We start from the raw sequence: 9,756 nt of genomic DNA on the forward strand, positions 1-9,756 counted from the left end.
TCTGGATATAAAGCGTAAACTAATTAATAATTTTTGTTTTTGTTACAGATTATACAGCCTTAATATGTAACACTCCTATACCATGAAAGATGCTTTCACACATTAGGATGTTGCACATGTAGGTATTTGGTCATTACAATTGTTCTTAAAACTATGTTTATGTTTGTTAGGTAATAAAAATCCGTTTTTTCCTGAACAGTTTGACAAAAAGATGCTTTATGTTAAAATGGGTCTCGTAAAAGCAGACCTCTGCAGAGAGCAAACTTTAGATTTTGATATAACATTGATGAATTTAATGGGCGCTAATCTCGTAAAAGCAGATTCCCCAGCAGAGCTGATTACATAGTATGATAACTTGTGTTTATGGTAAAATGTATTTAGTTTTTTTGTCTGGCTCTATTTCATTATCAACCAATTTGAAACTTTATTACAAATTGGTCTCAAAAAAATTTCTTCAAATTTATACTCTAATGAAATATATTCTTAATGGAATGTATAGTAATTATAAATATTCTTCTCCAACATGCAAAGATTAAATTCTGAAAAAATTGCAACAGCAAATAGTCTGTATTTAAAGCTGATATTAATTTATAGTTTTTGTTAAAGATACATCTAAATATGTTGCACTCCTAGACAGAGAAGATGGATTCATGGCAGATAGGAAGAGTCAACATGTAAGTATTTGGTCATTACAATTGTACTTAAAACTATGTTAATATTTGGAAGTCAATAAAAATCTGTTTTCACTGAAACAATAGCTTAAAATTTTATTACAGATTGGTCTAAAATATCTTTTATTCGAATTTCAAATGTGGTATATTTTAATAAGAATGAAAGAGTAATTGTAAATTAATTGTCCGTAATTTAAGATTTGACATAAAACATGAATCACATTAATTTTTAAATTTTTTTAACAGCCATTAAATATTCTCTAAAGCTGATGCTAATTTAAATTTTTTCTTTTGTAACAGATACAGCCCAGATATGTTCCACTCCTACCCACTGAATATGGTTTCATGGTAGATGCACATTAGGATGTTTAACATGTAGGTAGTCATTACAATTGTACTTTAGACTATGTTTATATGTGTTGGGTAATAAATATCAGTTTTCTCGGGAACAACAGCTTAAATAAAATATTATTTCAACTTAGTGTACATATTTCTTTTGTTCAAATTTATAATCTAGTGAAGTAAATTTTAACATGAATGCGTAGTAATTTTAAATATTCTTGTGTCCAATTTAGGATTTGACATAAAATATGAGTGACATTTATTTTATAATTGTTGCAACAGCCAATAGTCTCTATTTGAAGCTGATACTAATTGATGATTTGGTTTTGTTATAGATACAGCCGAAATATGTTACACTCCTAGACAATGAAGATGGTTTCATGGTAGATTGATCACACATCTGGATACGTAGCATGTAGGTATTTGGTATTTTTAATTGTACTTTAAACTATGTTTATATGGTTTGCAGGTAACAAAAATAAGTTTTCCCTGGAAGCTTAAATTAGATTTGATAACAAATTGATTTAAAATTTCTTCAATTCAAATTTATACTCTTATGAAGATTATTTTAATGATAATGTATAGAAATTGTTTATATACTTGTCTTCAAATTAGGATTTTTCATCAAAAATGCATCATATTAATTTTGAATTAATTGCAACAACCAATATTCTCTATTTAAAGCTGATACTGATTTAGAGTTTTTGTTTTTGTTACAGATAGACTAGATATGTTACCCTCCTAGACAATGAAGATGCTTTCATGGTATACAGCACACGAAGATTTGTATCATGTAGGTATTTGGTCATTATAATTGTACTTTTAACTCTTTTTATATGTGTTGGGTAACAAAAATCAGTTTTCCCGTTGAACAACAGTTTAAAATTTTATTACAAATTTGTCGAACATTTCTTTTATTCAAATATTTACTGTAATAAGTTAAGTAATTGTAAATATTCTAGTCTCCAATTTAGGATTTGACATAAAACATGCATCACATTAATTTCTGAATTGATTGCAACATCAAATATTCCCTATTTAAAGCTGATACTAATTTACAATTTTTGTTTTTGTTACAGATAACGCCTAAATATGTTACACTCTTCGACAATGAAAATGGTTTCATTGTAGATAGCACATTAGGATGTCACATGTAGGTATTTATTCATTACAATTTTTTTATTTAAACTAGGTTTATTAGCTCACCTGGCCCACAGGGCCAAGTGAGCTTTTCTCATCACTTGGCGTCCATCGTCGTCCGTTAACTTTTACAAAAATCTCCTCTGAAACTACTGGGCCAAATTTAACCAAACTTGGCCACAATCATCACTAGGGTATCTAGTTTTAAAAATGTGTCCGATGACCCCGCCTGCCAACCAAGATGGCCGACATGGCTAAAAATAGAACATAGGGGTAAAATGCAGTTTTTGGCTTATATCTCTGAAACTAAAGCATTTAGAGCAAATCTGACTATGGGTAAAAATGTTCATCAGGTTAAGATCTATCTGCCCTGAAATTTTCAGATGAATCCGACAACCCTTTGTTGGGTTGCTGCCCCTGAATTAGTAATTTTAAGGAAATTTTGCAGTTTTTTGTTATCTTGAATATTATTATAGATGGAGATAAACTGTAAACAGCCATTATGTTCAGCAAAGTCAGATCTACAAAGAAGTCAACATGACCAATATGGTCAATTGACCCCATAAGGAGTTATTGCCCTTTAAAGTCAAATTTAACAATTATTCGTAAATTTTTGTAATCTTTTACAAAAATCTTCTCTCCTGAAACAACTGAGACAAATTTAACCAAACTTGGCCACAATCATCACTAGGGTATCTAGTTTAATAAATGTGTCCGATGACCCTGCCTGCCAACCAACATGTCAGACATGGCTAAAAATAGAACTTTGGGGGAAAATGCAGTTTTTGACTTGTATCTCTGAAACTAAAGCAAATGTATAACGGTTGCATTATTTCATGCATCAATTGTAAATAAAAATATCAGGTGAGCGACACAGGCTCCTTGGAGCCTCTAGTATTTGTTAGGCATTAAAATCAGTTTTCACTGAAACAACAGATTGAAGCTTTATAACAAATTGGTCTAAAATTTCTTTTATTCCTATTTATATCCTAATGAAGTATATTTTAATAAGAATGTATAGTTATTGTAAATATACGTCTCCAATTTAGGATTTGACATAAAACATGCATCACATTAATTTCTGAATTGATTGCAACAGCAAATAGCTTTGATTTTGAAGCTGAAACTAATTTAAAATATTTGTTTTTGTTACAGATACTGCCTAAATATGTAAGACTCCTATACCATGAAAGATGCTTCCATTGCAGATAGCACATTAGGATAAGTCACATGTAGGTTTTTATTCATAACAATTGTTCTTAAAACTATGTTTATATTTGTTAGGTAATAAAAATCAGTTTTTCCTGGAACAACAGCTTGAAATTTTATTACAAATTGGTCCTACATTACATTTATTGAAATATTCACTGTAATGAGATATATTTTAATAAGAATGTATAGTGATTGTAAAAATTCTTGTCTCCAATTAAGGATTTGACATTACAACATGCATCACATTAATTTCTGAATTGATTACAACAGCAAAAAGTCTGGATTAAAAGCTGAAATTAATGTTTATTTTTTTTGTTTTCATTACAGATACAGCCTAAATATGTAAGACTCCTATACCATGAAAGATGCTTCCATTGCAGATGCACATTAGGATAAGTCACATGTAGGTATTTGGTCATTACAATTTTCCTTCAAACTATATTTATATTTGTTAGGTAATAAAAATCAGTTTTTTCCTGAAACAACAGATTGAAGCTTTATAACAATTTGGTCTAAAATTTCTTTCATTAAAATTTATACTCTTAATGCTGAATATTTTAATAAGAACGTATAGTAATTGTAATTATATACTTTTCTCTATTTTGGGATTTAACATAAAACATGCATCACATTATTTTCTGAATTGATTGCAACAGCAAAGAGTCTGGATATAAAGCGTAAACTAATGAATAATTTTTGTTTTTGTTACAGATTATACAGCCTTAATATGTAACACTCCTATACCATGAAAGATGCTTTCACACATTAGGATGTTGCACATGTAGGTATTTGGTCATTACAATTGTTCTTAAAACTATGTTTATGTTTGTTAGGTAATAAAAATCCGTTTTTTCCTGAACAGTTTGACAAAAAGATGCTTTATGTTAAAATGGGTCTCGTAAAAGCAAACCTCTGCAGAGAGCAAACTTTAGATTTTGATATAACATTGATGAATTTAATGGGCGCTAATCTCGTAAAAGCAGATTCCCCAGCAGAGCTGATTACATAGTATGATAACTTGTGTTTATGGTAAAATGTATTTACTTTTTTTGTCTGGCTCTATTTCATTATCAACCAATTTGAAACTTTATTACAAATTGGTCTCAAAAAAATTTCTTCAAATTTATACTCTAATGAAATATATTCTTAATGGAATGTATAGTAATTATAAATATTCTTCTCCAACATGCAAAGATTAAATTCTGAAAAAATTGCAACAGCAAATAGTCTGTATTTAAAGCTGATATTAATTTATAGTTTTTGTTAAAGATACATCTAAATATGTTGCACTCCTAGACAGAGAAGATGGATTCATGGCAGATAGGAAGAGTCAACATGTAAGTATTTGGTCATTACAATTGTACTTAAAACTATGTTAATATTTGGAAGTCAATAAAAATCTGTTTTCACTGAAACAATAGCTTAAAATTTTATTACAGATTGGTCTAAAATATCTTTTATTCGAATTTCAAATGTGGTATATTTTAATAAGAATGAAAGAGTAATTGTAAATTAATTGTCCGTAATTTAAGATTTGACATAAAACATGAATCACATTAATTTTTAAATTTTTTTAACAGCCATTAAATATTCTCTAAAGCTGATGCTAATTTAAATTTTTTCTTTTGTAACAGATACAGCCCAGATATGTTCCACTCCTACCCACTGAATATGGTTTCATGGTAGATGCACATTAGGATGTTTAACATGTAGGTAGTCATTACAATTGTACTCTAGACTATGTTTATATGTGTTGGGTAATAAATATCAGTTTTCTCGGGAACAACAGCTTAAATAAAATATTATTTCAACTTAGTGTACATATTTCTTTTGTTCAAATTTATAATCTAGTGAAGTAAATTTTAACATGAATGCGTAGTAATTTTAAATATTCTTGTGTCCAATTTAGGATTTGACATAAAATATGAGTGACATTTATTTTATAATTGTTGCAACAGCCAATAGTCTCTATTTGAAGCTGATACTAATTGATGATTTGGTTTTGTTATAGATACAGCCGAAATATGTTACACTCCTAGACAATGAAGATGGTTTCATGGTAGATTGATCACACATCTGGATACGTAGCATGTAGGTATTTGGTATTTTTAATTGTACTTTAAACTATGTTTATATGGTTTGCAGGTAACAAAAATAAGTTTTCCCTGGAAGCTTAAATTAGATTTGATAACAAATTGATTTAAAATTTCTTCAATTCAAATTTATACTCTTATGAAGATTATTTTAATGATAATGTATAGAAATTGTTTATATACTTGTCTTCAAATTAGGATTTTTCATCAAAAATGCATCATATTAATTTTGAATTAATTGCAACAACCAATATTCTCTATTTAAAGCTGATACTGATTTAGAGTTTTTGTTTTTGTTACAGATAGACTAGATATGTTACCCTCCTAGACAATGAAGATGCTTTCATGGTATACAGCACACGAAGATTTGTATCATGTAGGTATTTGGTCATTATAATTGTACTTTTAACTCTTTTTATATGTGTTGGGTAACAAAAATCAGTTTTCCCGTTGAACAACAGTTTAAAATTTTATTACAAATTTGTCGAACATTTCTTTTATTCAAATATTTACTGTAATAAGTTAAGTAATTGTAAATATTCTAGTCTCCAATTTAGGATTTGACATAAAACATGCATCACATTAATTTCTGAATTGATTGCAACATCAAATATTCCCTATTTAAAGCTGATACTAATTTACAATTTTTGTTTTTGTTACAGATAACGCCTAAATATGTTACACTCTTCGACAATGAAAATGGTTTCATTGTAGATAGCACATTAGGATGTCACATGTAGGTATTTATTCATTACAATTTTTTTATTTAAACTAGGTTTATTAGCTCACCTGGCCCACAGGGCCAAGTGAGCTTTTCTCATCACTTGGCGTCCATCGTCGTCCGTTAACTTTTACAAAAATCTCCTCTGAAACTACTGGGCCAAATTTAACCAAACTTGGCCACAATCATCACTAGGGTATCTAGTTTTAAAAATGTGTCCGATGACCCCGCCTGCCAACCAAGATGGCCGACATGGCTAAAAATAGAACATAGGGGTAAAATGCAGTTTTTGGCTTATATCTCTGAAACTAAAGCATTTAGAGCAAATCTGACTATGGGTAAAAATGTTCATCAGGTTAAGATCTATCTGCCCTGAAATTTTCAGATGAATCAGACAACCCTTTGTTGGGTTGCTGCCCCTGAATTAGTAATTTTAAGGAAATTTTGCAGTTTTTTGTTATCTTGAATATTATTATAGATGGAGATAAACTGTAAACAGCCATTATGTTCAGCAAAGTCAGATCTACAAAGAAGTCAACATGACCAATATGGTCAATTGACCCCATAAGGAGTTATTGCCCTTTAAAGTCAAATTTAACAATTATTCGTAAATTTTTGTAATCTTTTACAAAAATCTTCTCTCCTGAAACAACTGAGACAAATTTAACCAAACTTGGCCACAATCATCACTAGGGTATCTAGTTTAATAAATGTGTCCGATGACCCTGCCTGCCAACCAACATGTCAGACATGGCTAAAAATAGAACTTTGGGGGAAAATGCAGTTTTTGACTTGTATCTCTGAAACTAAAGCAAATGTATAACGGTTGCATTATTTCATGCATCAATTGTAAATAAAAATATCAGGTGAGCGACACAGGCTCCTTGGAGCCTCTAGTATTTGTTGGGCATTAAAATCAGTTTTCACTGAAACAACAGATTGAAGCTTTATAACAAATTGGTCTAAAATTTCTTTTATTCCTATTTATATCCTAATGAAGTATATTTTAATAAGAATGTATAGTTATTGTAAATATACGTCTCCAATTTAGGATTTGACATAAAACATGCATCACATTAATTTCTGAATTGATTGCAACAGCAAATAGCTTTGATTTTGAAGCTGAAACTAATTTAAAATATTTGTTTTTGTTACAGATACTGCCTAAATATGTAAGACTCCTATACCATGAAAGATGCTTCCATTGCAGATAGCACATTAGGATAAGTCACATGTAGGTTTTTATTCATAACAATTGTTCTTAAAACTATGTTTATATTTGTTAGGTAATAAAAATCAGTTTTTCCTGGAACAACAGCTTGAAATTTTATTACAAATTGGTCCTACATTACATTTATTGAAATATTCACTGTAATGAGATATATTTTAATAAGAATGTATAGTGATTGTAAAAATTCTTGTCTCCAATTAAGGATTTGACATTACAACATGCATCACATTAATTTCTGAATTGATTACAACAGCAAAAAGTCTGGATTAAAAGCTGAAATTAATGTTTATTTTTTTTGTTTTCATTACAGATACAGCCTAAATATGTAAGACTCCTATACCATGAAAGATGCTTCCATTGCAGATGCACATTAGGATAAGTCACATGTAGGTATTTGGTCATTACAATTTTCCTTCAAACTATATTTATATTTGTTAGGTAATAAAAATCAGTTTTTTCCTGAAACAACAGATTGAAGCTTTATAACAATTTGGTCTAAAATTTCTTTCATTAAAATTTATACTCTTAATGCTGAATATTTTAATAAGAACGTATAGTAATTGTAATTATATACTTTTCTCTATTTTGGGATTTAACATAAAACATGCATCACATTATTTTCTGAATTGATTGCAACAGCAAAGAGTCTGGATATAAAGCGTAAACTAATTAATAATTTTTGTTTTTGTTACAGATTATACAGCCTTAATATGTAACACTCCTATACCATGAAAGATGCTTTCACACATTAGGATGTTGCACATGTAGGTATTTGGTCATTACAATTGTTCTTAAAACTATGTTTATGTTTGTTAGGTAATAAAAATCCGTTTTTTCCTGAACAGTTTGACAAAAAGATGCTTTATGTTAAAATGGGTCTCGTAAAAGCAGACCTCTGCAGAGAGCAAACTTTAGATTTTGATATAACATTGATGAATTTAATGGGCGCTAATCTCGTAAAAGCAGATTCCCCAGCAGAGCTGATTACATAGTATGATAACTTGTGTTTATGGTAAAATGTATTTAGTTTTTTTGTCTGGCTCTATTTCATTATCAACCAATTTGAAACTTTATTACAAATTGGTCTCAAAAAAATTTCTTCAAATTTATACTCTAATGAAATATATTCTTAATGGAATGTATAGTAATTATAAATATTCTTCTCCAACATGCAAAGATTAAATTCTGAAAAAATTGCAACAGCAAATAGTCTGTATTTAAAGCTGATATTAATTTATAGTTTTTGTTAAAGATACATCTAAATATGTTGCACTCCTAGACAGAGAAGATGGATTCATGGCAGATAGGAAGAGTCAACATGTAAGTATTTGGTCATTACAATTGTACTTAAAACTATGTTAATATTTGGAAGTCAATAAAAATCTGTTTTCACTGAAACAATAGCTTAAAATTTTATTACAGATTGGTCTAAAATATCTTTTATTCGAATTTCAAATGTGGTATATTTTAATAAGAATGAAAGAGTAATTGTAAATTAATTGTCCGTAAATTAAGATTTGACATAAAACATGAATCACATTAATTTTTAAATTTTTTTAACAGCCATTAAATATTCTCTAAAGCTGATGCTAATTTAAATTTTTTCTTTTGTAACAGATACAGCCCAGATATGTTCCACTCCTACCCAATGAATATGGTTTCATGGTAGATGCACATTAGGATGTTTAACATGTAGGTAGTCATTACAATTGTACTTTAGACTATGTTTATATGTGTTGGGTAATAAATATCAGTTTTCTCGGGAACAACAGCTTAAATAAAATATTATTTCAACTTAGTGTACATATTTCTTTTGTTCAAATTTATAATCTAGTGAAGTAAATTTTAACATGAATGCGTAGTAATTTTAAATATTCTTGTGTCCAATTTAGGATTTGACATAAAATATGAGTGACATTTATTTTATAATTGTTGCAACAGCCAATAGTCTCTATTTGAAGCTGATACTAATTGATGATTTGGTTTTGTTATAGATACAGCCGAAATATGTTACACTCCTAGACAATGAAGATGGTTTCATGGTAGATTGATCACACATCTGGATACGTAGCATGTAGGTATTTGGTATTTTTAATTGTACTTTAAACTATGTTTATATGGTTTGCAGGTAACAAAAATAAGTTTTCCCTGGAAGCTTAAATTAGATTTGATAACAAATTGATTTAAAATTTCTTCAATTCAAATTTATACTCTTATGAAGATTATTTTAATGATAATGTATAGAAATTGTTTATATACTTGTCTTCAAATTAGGATTTTTCATCAAAAATGCATCATATTAATTTTGAATTAATTGCAACAACCAATATTCTCTATTTAAAGCTG

General features: G+C 28.9%; 1 long non-coding RNA gene across 1 annotated transcript; it reads left to right on the forward strand.

Annotated features, from left to right (window-relative positions):
- Positions 1-1,735: 1,735 nt before the first annotated feature.
- On the forward strand, positions 1,736-3,768 carry LOC127734895 (uncharacterized). The gene is made up of 4 exons (XR_007997815.1): positions 1,736-1,806; positions 2,093-2,166; positions 3,309-3,385; positions 3,693-3,768. It is a non-coding gene; the product is annotated as an uncharacterized LOC127734895 (long non-coding RNA).
- Positions 3,769-9,756: the final 5,988 nt, after the last annotated feature.

The sequence above is a fragment of the Mytilus californianus genome, unplaced genomic scaffold, assembly GCF_021869535.1.
Source record: "Mytilus californianus isolate M0D057914Y unplaced genomic scaffold, xbMytCali1.0.p SCAF_3, whole genome shotgun sequence".
In the NCBI taxonomy this organism is placed as follows: Eukaryota; Metazoa; Mollusca; class Bivalvia; order Mytilida; family Mytilidae; genus Mytilus; species Mytilus californianus.